A 23,359-nucleotide genomic window follows, 5' to 3' on the forward strand; every position below is an offset into this window, starting at 1 on the left:
AAGACCTTGTGCTGACAAATCTCAAAGGCCGCTTAAAAACAAATACACACAAAGCTGTCCTCTGTGAAGGCATAGCAGTATTATTTACACCCAAACAGAGAAGTTTTATCACATGAAGTAAACTATTTCTCATTTGACCTTACAATACTTCTAGCGCTACCATAACAAGTCACATATGCATATGTTTGTATACACTTTTAAACCTACGACTTAGCTTTGAATCATACATACCATCACATATTGGCAGTAAAGAATCTAACCTAGTATCCATTAATAGTTATCTCATAATTTCAAGGTACATTCAGTTTGCTAAAACAACTGTACTATGACACGCATACATACATACATACATACACAATTACAACAGCAGCAAGCACAGAAAGCTACTCTGAACATATAACATAGTATATTGACAGGGCAGAAGCTACAGTATTAGGAATTCACCAAAGATCACTAACTTTGCCAGTTTCAATATCTGTTACTCATGATGATTTTGAAATGTGTCATGTGCCCAGGCCACCTTTCCCACAATACCTTGCTGTTGCTTTCAAAGTGCATCTCTCATAGCATATGAAGCAATTATCAAACAGTAAAATACATGACACATTGTGACGTTTACTGTTGCCAAGGAGACTCCCATGCATCAGTGTTCAGCCATCTCAGATTTTATGGAAGGCAGACTTCTCAGTTGAAACAATTCAGAGTTTATTCTCTCTTTAAATTATGAAACAATTTTATTTTTTGATAATATTATTTTCTCCCTGATAAGTTGCAGAATGACTTTTTCAAAAGAATCACTGGAATGAGTCAGATTTGAGAGGAAAGGCCTTCACCTCCAGAAGTATGAGAGGAGGGTTTGGCTGATGGTAAAAAGATAATTCAGATTGGAGCTGTCTCCTCCTTGCGTTGGTGTATAAATTGACTTTCACAGGTGCAATAGCTGTTTTTCAGTGCACTACACCACAGTCATTCCCATCACAGGTCTTGACATCTGCCTGCTAATGATGGCACTAATTTCTAAAAGTAAGCGGCATTGAGTGGCGAGTTCATCGGAACCGCTGACCCACTCATTCTCCGGCTGCTCTTTTACCAAGACTTAAAAAGTGTACAAAACCGTATTGGGTTGAAAATAAATTTCATGAGTCATTCTAAATTTTTTTTTTTCTTTTTTGGCTGGATATCTGGTTTGAAATATGAATAACATGTTGTACTAAATGTCAGTGAATTATTGATGGCTCACTCTGGAAAGATCTCATTCTGGGTGATTTAGACTGCATTATATTCTTAGCACAGTGCACTTTGTGTAGCTCAGATATAAAGGGAATAAAATCTACTTGGTTTTAGATAGGACTATTTTTAAAGACTTTGGGAACGGAAGGATTTTGTGCTTTGCATTCTATATTTGCAAATTAACAGAGATCATTGATGAGATGAATTTAGTTATATGTCATCAATGATATCTATTAAATTTGCACATAACTTTCTGATAGAGCATAAATGCGGGTACACATCATAGAAGAGACAATTTGAGTTTTAGTGGCCTGAACTCCTTGGCAACGAGTGGCTTTTCACAGACCTGGTTTACGCTTTTGTTGATCATTGGATCTGAATGTGCCCAAACTGCAGCACAACCAGTGATGTTGGTTGCGGTGCCTTGTATTAGTTGTAAAGACAGACATGCTTGGTACAGTATATATACTTTGAGTATACTGTACCATACACAAAAATATACCATAGGGGATACTCAATGCCATGATAACCCTGGCAATAAGGGCCATCATGGAGATTTCATGTCAAAACCATGATCAGATAGATGATGCATCCCGAGGCTTAAATTCTGTGTGTGAGGAGAAAACTAATTTTGAAAACTTGCAGTTTTACTCAAGCTACACAGATGGTGGAATTTTGTATCAAGTGAAATGATTGGCTTGCACCATGTCACACAAAGTGTTACAAATGTTCTTTCATGTAAAGTTGTTGTAGTCTAAAACACCAAATAGTGTTGACAATGATGATATACCACTACATGGGTTGACTGTACAGTGAAACCTAGCATTCTAATACTAGGTTCACACAGGGGGTAACACACCCAAACTTAGTCTGGCAGAGACCCTGCGATTCGCGTTCTCCCTGTTGGAACACGCGCGCCCTTCAGAGACGCGACGCGAATCCCAGGGTCTGGACGTTCTTGCAAGCGACCGGTCGGATTTCTGCCTGATCCGGGTACTTTATAGAACTCCACACATCCGTTAATCAAAACAAAAATGACAGGTAGCATAGCCAAATAAAATGAAAAATGAAAAATAAAAACATACCACGTATATAGGTCTACTAGTATATATTCTCTCCGCCCAGTTAGATAGGTCTTTCTTTTGAGGTCACTACCCTTATGAATATTCATACCCTTGCAAAAACGGACAGTCGCTGTGTCTGGCAGCGCGTGCTCACAGCTGCACAGCGTAGTCTTTGAATGCAGGCCCATCGTGGGCGCGCACAAAACAAGGCACAGCGACTGTGGAGAGTCTAGCTCAAACACACAATGTACTTAGTACAACCGTAGTTGCGACTAATTGACAGGGGGTGGTACATCTATAATAGTAAAGCTATATTTGACAGTATTCTAATATCAAAATTCCATTGTACCAGTGCATTGATATGAACACTGAGGGAGGGAAAATACAATATGTATTGATTAGAATTTACTTGTAAGAGAATATTATTATACATGTAAACTTCAGTTTCAATGAAAAAATCTCCTTTCCAGGGATGGAAAAACATGCCTTTAAAGCTGTTTCATTGACTAGCTGAGTTCTAATGGCAAGTTACTGCAGTTGTATTATTTAGTCAGGATGGTATACCAAATGACGATGAGATTGACACAAATGTGAACTTCAAGGTCTACTGGGAACACTCCCAGAGGTAGCTGTAGTAAATTTAGCAAGGTGATAAAAGGCTCTCAGTATTGCCATTGGGTGTGATCAGGAAATCCGTATAGTCACACCGGTATTGACTTTGACTGTACGTTTTAAGGCCCTTTGATCCAAAGGGTTCTGACAGTTTTAAAATGTTCCGTTCTGGCTGGGATTGTAGAAAGGGACTAGACTTACAAGGTTGTTATAAAACCATAATCAGAACAAACAGTGTATTATAGTGTGTAAATTTCAACAGCCTTTGTCATTCAGCTGGGCTTGATCCTGGCTGCAACACACTATGAACTTACTTATCACCGAGTACAAACCAACACAGCAGAAAGAGAAGTAGTACTAGTGATTGCCTCAAAACTAAATAACTTATATGTCTTTCAGCTTGGCAAAGACAAAACCTATCTTATTAATAAAGGTTTGCAATGTTAGGGAGTATACTATTCATCTCTGGAGACATGGATGGATGAATAATTAATGATAAGAATTTCACAAGTAAGATAGCCGACAGAGAATGTTTAACTGGAGTCGTTGATCGGCAAAAGATGCCCTGTCTCAGAAGAGCAGAGGAACGTGTGCAAAAATAAATCTCCTCAGCAAGAAATGCTGGCCTTAGGCTTGTTAGTAATAGTCTTGCAAGTCAGGGATTAAGATTCAATGGTTACTGCTCAGGGCAACTGTCCGCTATTGAATTATTTGAACGTAAAGGAAAGACTCATCCAACTTTGAAGTTTCTAGTGTTTTGAAATGTTGAAAGATTATACAGCAAAGTTTTACGTAACAAATCAAGCAATCATTGTAAAAATGCCAACATCTGTTGGGTATTACATCAGTTGCAATACTTGAAACTGCAACTTTGAAAATCAAGCTCAACGCTTTCCTAAGCAATGACAAACACATTCCTGTGATAAAAGCGCCGGCACGTAAAATCTCATGGCTTCCAAAAATGCAGCCAGACAGCTTCATTTTATACTTCTATCACATTTATTTTTTCAATATGTTGTGTTTGCATAACCTCATGACCTGACAATTCATCACACTACTAATCAACACTTCTTACTTTTCAGAGTGCTCACTGTCTCTGACAAGTGTTTTCTGCAGCCACTTTCAATGTTTCTGGTTTTCGTCTTTAGCAGTTACCATTCCATCTGTACATGGGATATTTTGTTTTTGCCCAGTGTTGATGGACTGTTTATTATTAGTCTGTACTGAGGTATTTCTTTGCAAAGGCCAGCTTATCAATCACACCAAATGCTATTTATATTGTCTGTTGCTGTAATAAGGGGCCACTAGCTGTAACTTTTGACGATTTTTTCCCACTTTTTTTGTTTTTAATGTCAACTACAGTTTCTTGTTCTACTCTCCATTGCTGTTAAGATGCACAGTCTTAAACTTGTCAACTCAGCCTGTACATGTGTAGATTCCATTGTTATTGTTGACAAGTGAATTCTGGTCCGGACTAGAATTCAAATGCAAAAAATAACAGTGCATTTTACATTGTCACAAAAGATGCTGTTTTGACAAGGGAAGTAGTGGGTTTTTCAACATGCTTGGAGGAGTAGATCAAGATCTGGCGATTTATACAGAGCAAAAATAGTGAATAAATCATCAAAACTACAAAAGTTATAGCCACTGGCCCTTTAAATCATTACTGGGTGCAAAAGATTTGCACATGCGAGTATCTTTCAGTTGAGACACGAACAGTACAGCTAGAGCATTCCTACATCTTATTGATGCTGTTCACTGCACTTTTTAAACTTCCCTTTTCAAAGATCCACGTACATCTCTTGTCTCGTTTTTGGCCCACGTCCCACTCTAAGTGAAGGGGAAAACAGTGTAGGAATTCATCTTCAGTTGTATCTACGGAAACGTGAACATCTGATAAGACCACGATGCATCCAGGAGAGCGCTAAGTTATGATTATTGCTAAGAGACTGGGCATCTTGATATACATAATAACCGCCATTAAGGAACCATTTTCACCTGAAATCATTCCCTGCCTCAATTATAGTTAATAACATTCCAATATGCCTGAATGCCACCTGCTACAGCTTGTAATGATATCGTGAATGCCATGACTGGTGTAAAGAAATTACACACAGACAAACATCAGACAATGTAAAGGCCGGCAATGAACCAGGTTTATACGAAGCAAGTAAACATGCTTTGTACAGATGTGTAAGAGCATAAATTTGCTGATTTTTGAAGCCATGGCTGCAGATTCATCTTAAAAAAACTATGTTTCTGACTAGGTTTTACGATTTCTCTAAGGCTGGCTCATCGGTGACTCAGAGATTTGACACCAAAAGTGTCAACTGCTGCATAGAACAGTGTCAAGACATGACGCGGAACAAATCCTGACACACAAAGATACTTAACATGCCGACATTACAGGTGTCATTTCAAAGCTTAAACACAGATTGCAATGTGTTCTGTCATCTTTTATGTCTCGTCTTGTGATGTGTTCCATTGTACTTTGTGTTTTGTCACTCCAAGTACTCCTAAAAAGCATCACAAGAGACGAACTGGTAATTTAAGGATATTATAATAACAAAAGAATGCAAATATCACCGCTGTTGGTAATTTTGGGGTCAAGTTTGAATATGGCAACAAACCCACTTACGAAGGGATCTTGTTATGAACAATATTCATTTTTTCATCACACAGAAATGCAAACTTACTTCATAAACCACTCAGAACCATTGACCAATATGTATACTAAATTATTTTTTTTTCCAGAAAATGTGTTTTTGCCCTGACTTCAATGGCTGATATGATGTAAATAGTTTCTGAAGATTTGGCGTTTCATTCAGAAAGAAGCAACAAAGTTAATCAGATACTAAGATAATTGCTGGTAAAAACAATTTATCTCATTTGTGCTGGAAACACTAACAGTTTTACAGAGCTGTTAGCATCATCTTGGATCCCTGTGAGTGAATTCCTTCAATACAATTTATGGCATAGAGTACAGTACTTTCTATCTTCAGACATAAAAATTATAACATGTAGTAATCTTCCTTTCTTTTACTGTCATGGTAACTTTATTGAATGAAATATGAAAGAAGAAACATCATATAAAGTTTCCTGAGAAAACCGTATGTTATGGACATTATAGCTTTTAGGTAAAAGATCTACACTAAAATCATACTTGTCATATGCACAAGCAGTAGGCCAAACTGTAGGTAGGCCATACTGTAGGTAGGCCATACAGCAGTAGGCCATACTGTAGGTAGGCCATACTGTAGGTAGGCCATACAGCAGTAGGCCATACTGTAGGTAGGCCATACTGTAGGTAGGCCATACTGTAGGTAGGCCATACAGCAGTAGGCCATACTGTAGGTAGGCCATACTGTAGGTAGGCCATACTGTAGGTAGGCCATACACAGTGGTAGGCCATACTGTAGGTAGGCCATACAGCAGTAGGCCAAACTGTAGGTAGGCCATACTGTAGGTAGGCCATAGCTATCAAAATAGTTGCATACTGTTAAGTATGCATCATATTTACTACTGTGCCATTGTTTTGAAGCCTGTTTGATTTTCTCTTTTTAAATAACCCAAAATGCATGATAAAAGTCAGACAAAACTGTGATCTGTGCTTTCCATGATTTACAACTAAACCTCATGACAATTGGAAGGTACAGTAAATCATGGAATTTTTTTCCCAATGAAATACTTGCCTGAAGTTATGAATATTAAAAGTACACAGTTGATATACAATGCAAGCACTTCCTATTTCTTAGAATCAACTTTAGCCAGTGATCTGAAGTTATTTTCCTGAACGACGCAAAAATAGATATATGGTATTGACAAAACAGTGAGTGAAGATAAAACATAGCACAACTTCAACTTACTGTTTATAGAACAAATCTTGGCAAAGAGAAAGTAGTCGGCAGTTATTCAGATTTTTACGTCAATAAAATACTTCTGCACTCCTTAACATATTTTTTGTTTGCACATCAACTCTTCCTGCTTGAAAAACAAGAGTTCTTTTTAGAAACTGATTTTGCAATGGTTCTCTGGCTCAAACACAACTGTTGACAATCAGGGTTTTATTGTCAAATGGAGATATGGATTCCTCCGCGTCCTTTCTTTGCTCAAGATTAACGTTTTATAGTCAACTCCAAACGATGTCAATTTACAAGAGTACAGAAAAAATTTTATTAAAAGAGGAGGAGTGCTACAAATCAATGATTTTGACTCAAATTTGTGCGTATTTTCTTGGAAGGATAGAAGATTCTCATTTCCTGTGGAGTGAGTTTTTGTAATCAACACGGATTGTACTTTGACTAAAGGAATCCCAATTGACCACTGCAAATTGCAGCGAGAAAATAACTAGGAAATCACTTTGGCAACTAAAACCTGTCAGAATATCTTGTTGAAATAACCAGTGAAATCTCATTTCAAAAAGGTTTTTGAATCAAGCAAATCTCAAGATAAATCTCTCTCCGTGACAAAGTTACAGAAATGTAGAGACAGCAAGCCTATATACGTAAACACATGCATATCACATTGATAGCTATTTATATGATGAATACTCTTTAAGTATCCTGATCCACTGGATAACTTAGTTTTTGCTATCCATCAGCAATTACTGTACATTGGCATTCAATCTCGACTCAATCAATCAATGTGCTCTATCAAGTTGTTCCGTAAATCAGCAAATAACACTGTCTGACCACAGGATAATGGGCCACCATCATCATCATCAGTTAATGCTAATTTTTCATTAGCCCGACCCAACAGATGTTTACATCATGGCAGATACTGTGTGCGTACTTTGTCAAATGTCATGCAACTTTGAAATCAATTTTTCCACGCAGTCAGAGATTAAGTCGTGAGTCAAATCAGCGGCATGAATTTAATAACTTTCCTGTCTCAAGTGACTCAGACTAAAATGGCCTACTTTAATATCAATTACTTACTTTGTGGGGAAGAAACGGTTGAAGATGCTATCATTTTGGGGGGAAAACTAGCTTTCAAGAAGTTTGATTGAAGTTGCCCCCGTGGATCAAAGGTGAAATAGAATCCCAAATTTGATCAGAGGTTTGAGAAAACTTCAAGAGTAAAGACAAAACTCTGGATACTTCTCTATACTCCATTTATTGAAAGATTCACCATTTCAAACCATATATCTCGCTGGAACCATATATCTCGCTGGAGTTGGATCTTGAAACAAACAGGGGGCTTGAAACAGACAGCTGTACCACTCAAAAGTGTCGACTGATCAGGTTAATTCCAGGCTGGGGTCTTGTAATTTGCAGGATATTGCACTGCTAGACACAGTGACTCCGATGTAACCGATCCATGCCACAGTGGTAGGCTACCCTAGACTCTGAGTGTGTATATAGATGTATGTGTGTACTAGCCTGGCGGATATTATACGATGTCACAACGCTTGGTAGCTAGATGATAAAACTATGTCAAAATCAATGAAATAGCCCAAAGATTATCACATACCTCGTCTCAATGCTGCAACATTCACTAGAAACTCAGCTATTCCATTTGCCAGTCAAAAGCCAACTTAGTCAGTATGAAGTCCAAGTTTGAAATGACTGAATCTGTCAGCCCGGTGTGACCCATCTGAAGACTCTGAGAAGGAGTTGGACTATGACATCATCAAGGAAGCCTGATAGACTGCATCTTTGACATTCCATCATGTCAACAACATTGGCCAATGACTACCAGATAGTGGTTTATAGTATAAACTCCAGCCTTTGAATGCTGCCGTGCTCTCATAACCTGTATATGCAGCTTGGCTATCTTTATCACGCAATAAAAACGTTTTTGCTGTAACCAACTACCAGTACATGTATCATGTACAGAAAACGTCCAACTGTCAAAACTCATTTCTCTTTCCGTACATGAGGCCACCTCTTTTTTCCAAAAACGTAACTGACATATGAAAGAACAAATATAATGTAACATGTGAAATTTGTCAAAAAACAACCAGAGTACATCAAGCTTTTTTTGTCTTTTATTTCTACTGTAAAGTAACTTATCATCACAACGTTACATTCCCTACGCTATATGAGGCATGCCTTTCCAATGCAGCAAACTGCAATACCATTATCTCTGTGCACATATTACAGTGGTAGTCCCCAATCTGTGGGTCCAGACATCTCAAAATAAAATCAGCCCAGATTTCTATCAATATACACTACACTTTGCAATAGTAAAGTAAATAAAGATGAGGTTGCGTGTTATGGACAAGACTAAATAGGAGGAGCATATGACCTGAACAGCTGGAGATACTACTTGACATGTTCATTGAAGAAATGGTAATTTGTCAAAGGAATTATAACATCTTATGGTATCTATGCACTGTCTGATTTAATAATGTAATTTTTAATTAAACCATCACTGTTAACCATTGTCCAACCGACAGTAATCTCCTTAAAATTTGAAATGTTTATTCTTGAATCATAATGCGCTTGATCATCGTGTATATATCTCATAAATATTGCGTGCAAACACATCTAAAAGTTTGGTGTGAATTTATTCCCTTCGCTCTGCTTACATTACCAAATATCTTTACCTTGAAAAGTTTTACAGCTCTCTACTTATCGTATAGGATGATAAATTTTAGTTTTGGATCCAGCTGTGGAAGCCCAAAACAGCCTTCCATCTGATGGTTTTGAAATTAGATTGAATCAAAAGATACCACCATGAAATGATACATACATACACGCATATACACAGTTGCAATTTAAATTTGACCATGGAACATCCAGCTTGCTTTTACTGTTGGATCTATCTCTAGATATCAGTGAGATAAAGCTGTGTAAAAATGCAAGATTCCCTGTGAAACAGCAGTGCTGTGGTGAGCAATTATACCATGCATGTTATTGTCGGACAAAAGCTGTAAACCATCTCAGAAGGCAGCACAAGTTCTGTTTAATGTGCCTCACAAAACACTGTGAGTGATTTTGCGCAATATTTTGGCTCCGACTTGAGTACTCCGTCACCGACGAAGCAAAGGATCAAACGATTTTGGTGCAAATACCTGCCTAGTCACTTAATACAGAGATTACCGACTAACAGTTTAAATGTGAGTTATGAAGGAATGTGACCAAACAACTGGTGATTTCATTGTAAACAGTGATAGAATAAGACGGTAGGTGGATATCACAGTGGATGTTTATAGCTTCAAAACAACAAAGTAGATTGTAATCTGACCTTACACCCAGTAACAGAACAGTCACCGCGTATCAGCGTATCGCTGCTGGTGGGAAACCAAATAAAGGAGTGTATGTTACATGTATAGTATATCATAAAATTCCCAGCACTAAACAACTTTTGCCATCTTTTTGTGTGAATAACACTACTTGTTGACAGAATATTTTTTATTTTTCGTTTTTGTGGTGAGGATGGGAATTCTACAAGTGTGCCGAAGTTTAATATGGTCAGCTTTATGCTACCATAATATGCACATACAGGTATTATCAATATTATCAAATGTCAGTAATAAACAAATGGACAATGACAGATCACCAAAGAAACTTTTGAAAACTTTAAGACACTGAAAAATGTGTAAAAATTACTTGTAAATGGAAGACAGAAGAACTTACTTTACTCTCTAGCACTGTCACAAAATGAATAGTGTTTTATGAATACAGTTCTGGTCGTGCACCTAAGCGATATTTTGTACGCATAAGTAAGCATATAAAGGAAATGGATAAAACAAGATATTGAGCAAATTTTGCACTAGGCATTATTGCATTTTGTAGAAATGATTTGGGGAGACATTAGCAAAAGTCTTCTGTCAGATTTCTTATAAAATCTTCAGATCCTTCACGATTTATGTCATTTTCATCAGGTCATTCAGTTTTAAAAGAGCTGGAACAATGCAACTGTGCCATCTCAAAACATGTGGCCTGTTGGAGTTTATTTGAATAGAAGACACCAACACAGGACTTGCATCTTTGTGATTAACCTGAATTATGGAAAAAGGGTACCACTCTCTGATGGCTAACTGACGGTAACTGAACATGATCTATTATTAAACCTGATTGTTGACAGCTACAGAACTGTCATAATCCAGGCCTTGAATGTAAATGACAACAAATAATAAATCATAACTATCTAACCAAATGAAGAACCAATTACATATCTTCTATCAAATTTCATCAAAATATAATGTTAGCCTACTCTAGTACAATATTCAAAACTTTCCAGATACAGAAACACAGTGTGTGTGCATATACGTAGATTTATGCAGATAAGATATACACAGGAATTTGGAAACCTTGCAAGAATGAACTTAAACATTGTGGATCTTTTCGACCTAGGGGACATACTGCATGCACAAAATAAGAACAAATTAGAGTACAATTATTGAAGCAATGTGATAATTTTATGGTTCTGACAACCTCTTCAGTTTACAGTTCTGCAACATTAAGGAATGGGGTGGGGGGAAAATACTGAAAAAGTTCATGGTCAGTTGGTTTCAACAACCCAAGGGGAACTGAAACTAAAATGTAAACTTCATCAATGACTAGTCATGCATGAACCGATCAGGTCTTTGAACTTGGTGTTTTGGTGCGATTTCAAATTCCTGAAAACCACATCAAAACATCATTTGCACTGCATCATTCGGCAGAGTCCTCAGGCTGGCAGCGCCATGAATGGTACATTTAACATGTGCATATGAAGTAGATGCTTGGCGATTACTAATTGCACAAATATATAGCAATCCATCACTTTGCTGTGAGATGCATGCATATGAATATAACACACTGCTCCCTGACTTCCCCTGCTGCTCAGAGTAAGGGGGTCGATTTCAAACTTATTGCTGATGACACAAACCTCTGCAGGGTCCCGTAGAAATCACCTAGACAAGTAATAACTAGATGGAGTACATGTACATTTTCTATATAGCTAGGGGGGTCAAGCAAGCTGAGCTGTTCCCTGATGATCTCTATCTGGAGCTGACTGTTGACAGACAACTTCCAGAATCAACGCATATTCCATACTGCCCAACACCCACTCATTGCTTCATCAAGGCCACATCACAGAACACTCCGGCACTTTTCATCATGCGCCGAACAGGAAGCCAAATCCATTCTCCCGGCAATGTAACTTAACCTTCCCTTTCTTACACTTATAAAATACTCTGATCTAATTTCTCTCAATTATTGGTCTCCCACAAATAGTTATTATGGGTGGAGAGAAAATGTAAACAGCAGTCAAAAAACCAACATCACATTGTTTCCATTAACCTGGCCATTTTCAGACAGGAAACTCTAGGGATTGTATCATGTTATCAATACTCCCATCTCATGGATGGAGAATTCACTGGAAAATTTTAAAAGTGTTTGCTTCAATGGATACCACACTGCCATTTGCATAGTCTGAACATTCTGCAGGGCAAAGGTCAAGTCACAGGTGTATTACCCATAAACCTATACGCACACACAATCCCTGGAGCAGACATTGCACTTTAAAGCTTGGCAATCTACAGTAGTGTTACACTGCATTGCACAATGATGCCCAATATTGAGCCACATGGATCAGCCAGTTTCCATGGCAACAGCAAAATCTCTGCACACTGGTTGAAACAAGTTCTTACTTTCATAGCCGTCAAAAGTCAGAAGATCCTTTGTATTTTGAACTTTGATCCTGTCCGGACAGGATGATACATGATATCATACATTCCATCTGAAAGAAAATCAATTAAACTGATCTGTCAAAATGGCTTCAAATTGAATGTATGACCAAAAAAAGAATGCAGTTTTAGTTTCCTGTTGGCATTCATCTTTCTGTATGGAAGTTGGACCTGTGTTCAATGACATGCGAGTAGGTTAAAATTGCACCTGAAATAAGAGAATACAAAACATGTCATCAGGGTAGATTGTAAGCTTACTGTGCCATTGACAGTCATTCCCCGTATTTGATCTGGTGTAACTCTCACATCCTCATCATGATGTGAACAAATAGTCGAGATCCTGACTTTCTTGACAACATATGAATAGAACATCTACATCTATAACATCAAAGAGTATGTTGATCACATACAAATGCAACATTTAGCTTGCAATCAGCCATCCAACTCTTATGTTAGTTTTGTTAGTATTTCAACTGTCAACCTGAGGATCAGAAAATGACAAAACGAAAACCTGGGGTCACTGGAACAGAGCAAACGTTACCCATTTGAGGGTAACATCGTCTAATGCATGCTACGGCCACCAGTGGTGGTCGATCAATTAAATCACAAGACCAAAATGACAAGGTGCAGAAAAGGAATAGTTCAGGCATCACGCTGACAAGACATTTCACCATACCTCTGGGTTGTGATAAATGATGTGGTTGCACAGCCAGTACAACAACCATGCCAATTGTTGTGTTTTTTGACACTTCATCTACACCAACAAATGATGCTACGGTTTGCTCTGCCAAGTCATGCTGAACTGTGAAGCCAAGCTACGACATGGGCTGTACATGTTGGTTTTATGTGTCATCTACGGCAAACTCAAAACTTTGATGGTTTCCGTGATAGAATTTCTAGCTGAGGTCAACTCATGGGCGTGCAGTGTGCTTAGTGGGTATTATAATTGACTAATATACAGGTATGCTACATTGCATATTTCAATTACTGTATACACAATGATTTTTTCTTCATAATGTATGACCTTTTTCAGTAATTTTACAACATGTTTGCTCAGACTGTTTTACACATCACTTGCTTTAAAACTGCAAGTTCAATTTGCTCAAGTAGACCACATACTGTAGTAGTTACAGTAGATATCTTCATCAATGAGATAGTAAGGAGTACGGCTTACACCTTTCACTGCCAGATACAATGGTACATGCCATTGTTTCAATAGGGTGGATGAACTTTTACAGGGAGCAAAAGATGAAAGGGTTACAGCAACTTTGGTTCAGAGTACTGGTAAGCATTCACAGTTCTGCTCTGAACAAATTACTCTTTTTCAAGAAATCTATTCATATGTTAACAACCATACAAAACAATAAATTTTAACAATAAAAAAATATGCAAATTTTGAAAACAGGGTGACCCCCCCCCCCCCCGCACGCGACAACTGTAATATGTAATAATATAATACTGTAATATATGTAATTATATATATATATATATATATATATATATATATATATATATAATATATATATATAATATTTTACATACATTTATATTTTAACAGTCAGTCTGTGTTTTAATGAAATTGTTGGCATGTCAGTTGTAAGATACGAATTTCAAAGTGTCAATCTTAAAGTTTGAATACAGTACATTTTGAATGACCTTTTTCAGTAATTTTACAACATGTTTTCTCAGACTGTTTTACACATCACTTGCTTTAAAACTGCAAGTTCAATTTGCTCAAGTAGACCCATACTGTAGTAGTTACAGTAGATATCTTCATCAATGAGATAGTAAGGAGTACGGCTTACACCTTTCACTGCCAGATACAATGGTACATGCCATTGTTTCAATAGGGTGGATGAACTTTTACAGGGAGCAAAAGATGAAAGGGTTACAGCAACTTTGGTTCAGAGTACTGGCAAGCATTCACAGTTCTGCTCTGAACAAATTACTCTTTTCAAGAAATCTATTCATATGTTAACAATCATACAAAACAGTAAATTTTAACGACAAAAAATATGCAAATTATGCATTATTATGTAAAGTGGCTACTCATTGCAAGGCTACTAAGGCTGTATTCACAAACACCTCTGGAGGGGGGCGGGAGATTTCAGGGAGACTTGAAAAAATTTACAACACGCCTGGGGGGGATCTGAAAAAAATTGATGTTGTAAAGGGGGGGACTGGAAAATGTATTGAATATCAAAGTCCTTTTCAAATACCTTCTGGCTCTTTCATTTCCTGACATTTCCAGTTTTGAAAATACATTTTCGAAGATACATGCATACCATACAAGTACATACATGCATACACTCAAAATACAGTAAGTCAGAAGGGGGGACTTGAACACACTGCAGGTTTGTTAGGGAGGTATTTGTAAAAATCTGAGAACTTTTTTGAATCTCCCCCGCCCCCTTCCTCCAGAGGTGTTTGTGAACGCAGCCTAACTGAAATGATTACAATCCACATGTTAATTCTTGCAAGTTCCACCCAAAAACGGAGTAGTAGTTCCTCCTTCATACTTTATACTCAAACATTTTGTCCTCCATGCGCATGCAGTCCTAGTAAACTTTCTGATTCTTCAAGTCATTCAGTAATACATCAAATTTTCTCAACACAAAAGGTATTGAGGAATATATTCCCAGAGTTACTAAAAAAATATTCACACTGACCTGATGCCGCTGATCCTCATATATCATATTTTGTTTCCTGATAGAGTTGCATATATTGCTATTTTTTGCAACATTTCTACGGCATGCATCAATGTTGCTGAGAAAAAAACTTGAGAAAATTCCCTGTGGCTTGGGTATAACTGGCTTGGATACACACAAGATGCATTACAACATGTGTTACTACACTGTTTGTCATTGAAAGGTGAAATCAAATTTGGACTGAAGTCCCATTTATCAATATTATGAAATGTACATTATGCATGATGTGTCCACGACCTGAATACTAATTGTTTCAACACGCTTACAGAAGTACTGTAAGAAGAAGTACCATCAAAGACAAACAGTAAATGCACTGGAGGAAAATTACATCACCTTCACAATGTTTCATGAACTTTTAGAGGCCGGCATATGTATGTTCTCATTTCTAAAATATGAAATATAAATTCCCTGCTTTTCTCGAATTGCATTGTTCAGCCATGGGAAGTTTAGTAATCTCGTTGTTATTCTTCGCTGATAAAACTGACGAAAATTAAGTTGCTGTTGTTATTTCAATCATATTGATATTGTTGCAAACACATGTAAGGGAAGAACCATTTGATTTATAGGGGAGGGGGCCCCGAGGATTTTTGGAAAAAAAATTGTCAGCAGAAGGAGGAGGAAAGAAATCGATCAAGTTATGACTTCATGTCCAGTAATGACAGAAAATAGCAAAAAAAACCCACTGCCAAAGTGGCAGGGAAAAAAATCTGCTGCTATACCCATTTCCTCCAGCCCCCCCCCCCCATATCAAATGGTTCTCCCCTAAAGGCGCTTGAACATTACTCTCTTTGTAATGATAGCAAGGAGTGTAACATGTGGCACAGTACTCAATACCTGTGCCCAGTACAGCCATTGAAGAATAATTACATGTATTACAGTGTACCCCTTATAGGCCAGTGTTTTGCAAAGATACCATTTGGCCAAAGTAATTAAAGTCTTTGTTTTGCATCCCCACCCGCTAAGGTTTTTTAAGGTTTTCATGAAAAACATACACAGTGTATTTGAATAGGAAATTTTAGGACATAACCGCTTAGCTTTTCAGAACTAAAAATTTTGTTACATTTTTAATTTGCTGCAATCAAATTACATTGTGTTAATTTTCTTGTGTGTGTTTTTCAGCCGCTTAGACGCGTACCTTTTCCCTTTTTGAGTGGACGCAAAACAAATAATTTAATTACTCTGGCCTTATGACTGAAATAACAGAAATGAATTAGTTTTCTTCAATTTCATTTGCAAAGAACAACATAACCAAGAGCAATGCCTAGATCACCGAGCTCCCTGATGTGGTTCAGCATTTCCAGATCAGCAAGTGGTATAAAAATTTTTATCTTACCTACTACCGAAAGTCAAGATGATCACATCATGAGAACTACTTTCAACCAATAGAGACCAGAATTTTGGACATGCTAGAAATATCCACATACAAGAGATGGATTTAGGAATGCATGTAGTACATTTGGGAGCTCAAAGTAGAAATACAGCCAGACAGATGCACATTGGAGGTTTGCATCCGCCGAAACATGTCAAAAGTTTACGGTCGAGCAACCAAGAACAACATCCAAGCTAATTTACTTCATATGCTGGTCGCATCTCATTTTACCTCTAATCCCAGTGTTGTTTTTAAGAATGCAATTACTCAAAGAGTTTCAGAAACTGAGGTGCAGTCAACCAAAACTGACAAGACGTGTTATCTCTGATGTCACAGAGGACAATACCAGAATCAAGTCAGCCCCTCCTAAATGAAGTTTCTTTTAATCTACAGGTACCGTACATGTACCAGTATCTCGATCTAAAGTCAGTTTGGCCTGCTCTGCAATATTGCATATCTATTGATATATATGATATCTGGAAGTTTTTGCTGTGTACGACATTTTCAGAAATTTTTAAATAGTATTTTTGTAGCATCCTAATGGATTTCGTACATTTTAGGAAGGGCAGATAGAATGAAAATACACATTTTTTTAATTTTTTGTTTCAAAGATTTAATGTATCTTCAGAAAGAGGAATAAACTTTGTTTTTGGCCATCTTCATGTTAAATCTTTTCTTAGCAAAACCAACAGCAAGAAAATCTTTCTACTAGCTTTAATTCAGGTAACAGACCATTTTGCTGTTCTATGTCACTAGTCTTTATTGTTAGGAAATGTAAGTCAAAGGTGTGACATCTTTGACTTGTTATTGGCAAAGTTTGTGACAGTAACTTAATTTGTTAGTTTGTCTGCGACAAGAAATGTTATGCTTGTCTTTAGCCGTGGTGGAACAAAGTGATGTGTAAGTACTCAGTACGTTGATATAATTCTGCCATTATTAAACTGACTGGCATGTTGTGTCTGTGGGCACCATCTGAGTTGGTGAGATGACCAACAGGTCACCACATCTCAGCAGACACAGGGATGATAATAATAGCGTCTTCTGATGTGATGCAGAACACCCCTTGACTAAATGTCAAAGGAAGACAACTTTTGCCTCGTGGAAAAATGTTCATTCAGCAGAGACATATGACTATTGCCACTCGTAGTTTATTTACACTGTGTCAGCTTCTCTCAGCATTCTCTGAATGCAAAGTGTGTCCTTGATACCTTGGTCTACAAATATGCACACAAAATTTGACACATACTTTCATGTGAGTAAACTCACCTATGCACCCACCACAACACTTCTACCAGATACATTCCAAGCACACACACACATTTACACACACACAAACACTGACTGTCACTCGTACGGTTACACTGCAATTTCTTGACAGGCTTTTACGATTTCAAATTCTTCTCACATGAGGGACATTCTGATCTCAACCTCATTCTGAGAGACGTTACACACCTGGATGTATACCTACTGCAAAGAAACCACGAATCGTAAACTGCCACCGCAAAGGATACTTTATGAAGATATGGATAATTACTGAGGTGAGCCTCAGTGGGAACACCTGAATACCCGATCAACTTCACGTCTTCTGTATTCTACAAGCTTCAACGCTTTGTGCTTGTGATTCTACAAAGATAATGTTACTCTTAAGTGGCTTTCAGAACTTGCCAAAAACTGAGATTGGGTTTTTATTTCAGCGATTTCTTGACATGTTTTGCAAAACTGTGGCAATTTATAATCGAATGATCTGACACTGTGTGTGACTTGCTTGTTTGAGGCATCAGCCGCATGATATCAAAACCATTCTGCTCTCTTCTTATCGCACAAACGTTTTCATGCGAAGCAAGTTTAAGAATGTAAACTACGCTCATTTTCGGGCTAAGTCATATCACTATGAAGAAGATTTGTATCAATTGACAGTTATCGTCAAGGTGTATGCATGCAGGCTGGATACAAATCAGGGCGGACTTTGAAAAATCTGTGATGCTATGGTTTGCAGTAATCTCCCATACATTTGACATGTCAATACGATTACTGAAGCAAGCACCCACTGGAGAATTCACAAAATCTCCACATCAATATCAAACATTTTTTTTTCCCTTCCTGTCTGAAGCCTTATGCTTACGGTGTCACTAATTCCTACGTCACTGCAAATATTTTTTTTTTCTTTTATCACATCACTGCACTGTCACAGAAGTTTCTGCCGATAATAATCAGAAGTTTTCACTACATGCAAAATCCTCTCATGGCTCAATCTGATGTATCGTATAGTGGTGGTTATAATCGAAATACACAAGAGTATTTATATGATAAGACATACACTCAAGTATAGTTTGGCCATACCTTGCTCTAATTCTACAGGGAAGATTACGGAATAAAGTGACTTGGCAGCTTTCGCACAGACTTCGTCTTGTTGTCACTGTGTTTCCTGCAAAATAAAATAGAATAGCAGAAAGGTGAAAACCTGGAATTTTCATTTTGTTACAAAGTACCATAAATACTGCGATGCGCACTCATCCATACATGCATACCATACCAGTACATATACACTTAACTATTAGATATATCCCTTCTGCTTCAAGCAGTAACGGATCGTCTTCGTGACTGCGGGAAAGAAGACTTTTATCATATCTTAAGGAGAGGTTCCAGAAGGGGAATTTGATTTGGTGTGGCATTCACTGAGACCGCTTACTTCCCATGCTAACTGCAAGATACCAGCGGATCTGCATTCATTAAGACCGTTGGATTTCACGATTGAAAGCCTGAGTTCAGACATGATATTGTAGCCTCAGATGAGATGGCCAAGAGCTTCCATCTGCAGCATAATACCTTGATGTACAGTTAACACGTACACTGTGCCCTCTTGTGAATGCAAGTGAGCTCAAGAAACTCAACTGTGAAGATTTACTAATTGGAATACACACTGTTTAGGCTTCCTCAAAGCTTACTTGAGGAGTTCATTTCTGACATTAAGGGATTAGTCAGACCAAGGAACTGCCTGGCTGTTCCCAGCAAATTGCTCTCCCAGATTTCCAATCAGGAAGAGATTGTCAAAGCATCCGCCTAAATAACACAGCACGCCCATTGCCAAAGGAGTCGCAGAATGCTAATCCCACAATCCGAATGCCATGTCTCAATTTTCGGCCCTGACTTAATTCAAAAACACTGCATAAACATGGATGTGTGTGTCTGACATTGGAAAACAAGCATCTGTGGCTCTAGAATGTCGCAGAGCTAGTGCATTAGTGAAAATTAGTTACATAATGTGTTAAAAGTCAATCATACAAAAGCATGTGCCATAAACATCCTTGTGGTGACAAAGACGGTCATCAAGGGATGCGTACATGTTAACTTTCGATAATATTTCTGTTCTTGAAAACATATAAGTTCTTATTTTTCTTCCCACAAAAGGTTGAACTACAAAATATCAGTCCTGCCAAACAACATCTTATATACAATATCCAATGTTATTGTTGATAAATAAATTCTAGTCTGGATTATAATTGAATTGTCAACAATAAACATTGGATATTACAGATATACAATGCCACTGTGTATTTTGATATGATTTAGGAAAGCAAAACAGGAAACCGTGTTTTACACATAGAACAAAAGACAATGGAAATACAATTATGAAAGTTAAAGCTAGCTAGCTTGCCCTGGTATACAATCTAAAAATAATGTAATAATTCTCTTGTTGAGGGAAATTAATATTTTTTTCTGTTTAGCATCCCTGTCCTGAACTTTTTCATGTTTCCTTAAAAAGAGACAATTTATTTAGGCCACTCTGGTCAACAAATTAGCAAACTGGGAGCAGATTTCCTCGACCAATGATTTACAGCGATTTGATACCCTAGACCAATCAAAGACAAGCAGGCTGATTTCTAAACCAATCAGATACCTGCTGTAAGCTGTCAGAGGTTAATCTCCTCAGCAGATCACAAATAATGATTGCTGCAGTAATGAAACAATTTCCTGAAAACTTAAAAGAAAAGTTTAACTTTTGGCTTGTTCAAAATCATTTTCACCTCAACTGTTCCTGTAAACCACATAACTCAGAGTGTCTCATTACATGTTCAATAATAGCCGACTACTTAAACTGCATATAAATCTAGCCATACCCTGTTGACCTGTACAGCTATCTGTTATGATTAACTACACAAGCACACAAGCCTGTGACACAAGTTATTGTGTTCGTGAGGAAATCTTTTCTTAATTAAAAGTGATGTTGTAAACGAATGCCCTTTCATACATGATGCTATAGGCTATAATTCCAGCAATACCAATCTGCAGTAAACTACTGAAAGATGCTGATTACGTGAAGTAACATAAAAGAGCTTGCCTATACATGCCAAGTAATCTACCGTGTTCTGAAGCGCTTGTAAACCACAATATAAATATATTACCGCTACACACTAAAAATCCTTGTGCAAAGTCAAACCGCTAAATGCGTCCTTTTCTTCAAACACTAAATCATAAATTTCCATGTCCTGTAACGAGGATATGCTTTGGTTACTGGGACTATTTATGGTCTTCTGTGAGTGTTGAATGATATGCATGAGGCACGACCATAAAGTTAAATTAGGAAAATCATCAATGTTTTGAGTTGATGTCACATGATTAGACCACAAAGGTTTTTGATTCTGAAAAATGGAAAATCATCAATGTTTTGAGTTGATATGTCACATGACTGGACATAAAGGTTTTCTGATTTTGAAAAAAACATTGGCCCAGTCTTCTCTGTGAAACTTTCCAGATTTTGTTAGGGGGCCCTTCAATAGAGTTGTGAAGCAACTTGACCCCTTAGGATTATGTTAAATTGCAAAATTGATTACTGTGGGTAACATTTATCTTCAGTTTGTAGTCTGAGCACCGCTTGTAGCTATGGAAGCCACTGAGTAGTCATAGAGAAACGGAAACTGAGAAGCCACATTGCAAACACATACACAACGATCCACTACAAACAAATTGTCATAGATCTTCTCTCAATCTGTAAGAAGCAGTGCTTGCTGGGTAGAAGACACACAGCATGTGCAATGATGAAGGTTGATATCTTAATGTTTTTTTTCGCTTGATTCTTTAAATGTTTACTGGTTGTTTTATGTTTCATGGAAGGCTTTTATGATAAACACGTTCAGAATTACAGGTTTTTCTGAAACCCTTATCTTGCTTGACAACACAAAGGATCCAAAGAAACTTGAAAGCATGTGTCTTGGTAAAGATTTCAAATTCAAAGATTCAAAAGTTTCAACAGGAAAGAATGCATCCTTTCACAGGATGTAATAAATTTTTCAAAAGCTCTCAACATTTTGTCTCATTTGATTCATGTGGGTATACGTAAAGGACAAAAAGTTGCATGGATGGATTTAAATCCACAAAACAATTAACATGCGTAGAAAAGCTTCGAGAATGTGTCTTACATTTAGCTTTAAAAAAAGAATTCTGTTAAAGATGGTAAACCTGCGAGGCTAAGTCCCTGCTTCATTGTCATCCCTTTTTACCACCATGCTATAGTTTAGTCTATGGTTTCAAATGGTGAAAGGTTGGACTATTCCACTGGGAGACAGGGGTGATCAGGTTAATCCAACATTCCGATTAACAGGCCAAATATCTAATGGTTTTGATCTTATCTTTGTACATGACATATTAACACATCGGTAATTACTGGTTGTAGACAACTTTGTGGATCAGCCTGATATGCAAGAAAATGCCCACCTGAGTTCATCTTTTTTTTTCACATCTGCCGCTTACGACTGTGCAAATGAAACTTTACTGAAATATCTGAAGTCTGGCCAACTCAAGAGTTCAATTGCATGATGGGTAACAAGGCATAGAAAATGAAAGTGGAAGAAGATACAGTATAGTGCAAACGACAAGTTACAAGAAAAGAGGTAAATGGGAAGAAGCAATGTTAAAAATTCCTTTTAGTAAAGTGGTACCACTTGTTTTTACAGTATAGCCAGTGAAGTGGACGTTATATTTGCATGGACACACTCACAAGCACATGAGAAATGCCACTGCGACATACCTGTGACATCTGTACAAATATTGCCCCTTGGTACACCTGTATGGATTGACATTCACCACATGCAACATCTCTCAAGTTGTTTGGCATTCTCTAAAGTATATTGCATTACAATTTACTACAAACAATCAATGGATTATTCCACTGGTTAATCAACTGGCACACACAGCTATAAATCTACCTGCCTTAATCATTGGGGTTCTGTGGCCCAGTTTTTTCCCAACTCAATCAACAGGATGAAACATTTCAGAGCTGGTAATTGATGACTGTTTTTGAAGACGATGATGATGTTCACGTTATTGCACGTCCTGTTGTGATATGTCCCTAGCAGACCTCGCTTATTAGGGTGTGTTCTGCAAAACCCACTGACGCTTGTTGGTTAAGTTTCTAAACAATAGGTAACATGTAAGCCCACTTAATTGCATGATGTTAGCAGTTCTCAGCCACTCACTAAAACAAAAGGCCTGATGTCATGATATTACAGGCATTTGTTTGCACCATTGTACATCTTCATTGATGCTTCAATGGGGATTTTCAGACTAAACAAGGCGTGGATATGTGCTATTCTTTGACATGGGCAGGTCACACCAAACCTGTCAGCAGGGTGTTGGCAGGCACTTGCCACACTAATTGGAGTGTGTACCTTACATATTTGGGAAGAGGAAGCAATGTTTGTGTAGAGTATAGATAGAAGAGGATGAAATACACACGCAGAGTCAGTTACTGCTCTAAATC

The 23,359-nt window shown here is 37.6% G+C and overlaps 1 protein-coding gene across 1 annotated transcript in view; it reads right to left on the reverse strand.

Annotated features, from left to right (window-relative positions):
- The window catches only part of LOC139130555 (teneurin-3-like), a 121,396-nt gene that overhangs the window by 63,525 nt on the left and 34,512 nt on the right, over nt 1-23,359 (reverse strand). The window contains 1 exon segment of the mRNA XM_070696303.1: nt 18,943-19,027. The gene's annotated coding sequence lies outside the window, so the exon portion shown is untranslated.

The sequence above is a fragment of the Ptychodera flava genome, chromosome 4 (assembly GCF_041260155.1).
Source record: "Ptychodera flava strain L36383 chromosome 4, AS_Pfla_20210202, whole genome shotgun sequence".
Lineage (NCBI taxonomy): Eukaryota > Metazoa > Hemichordata > Enteropneusta > Ptychoderidae > Ptychodera > Ptychodera flava.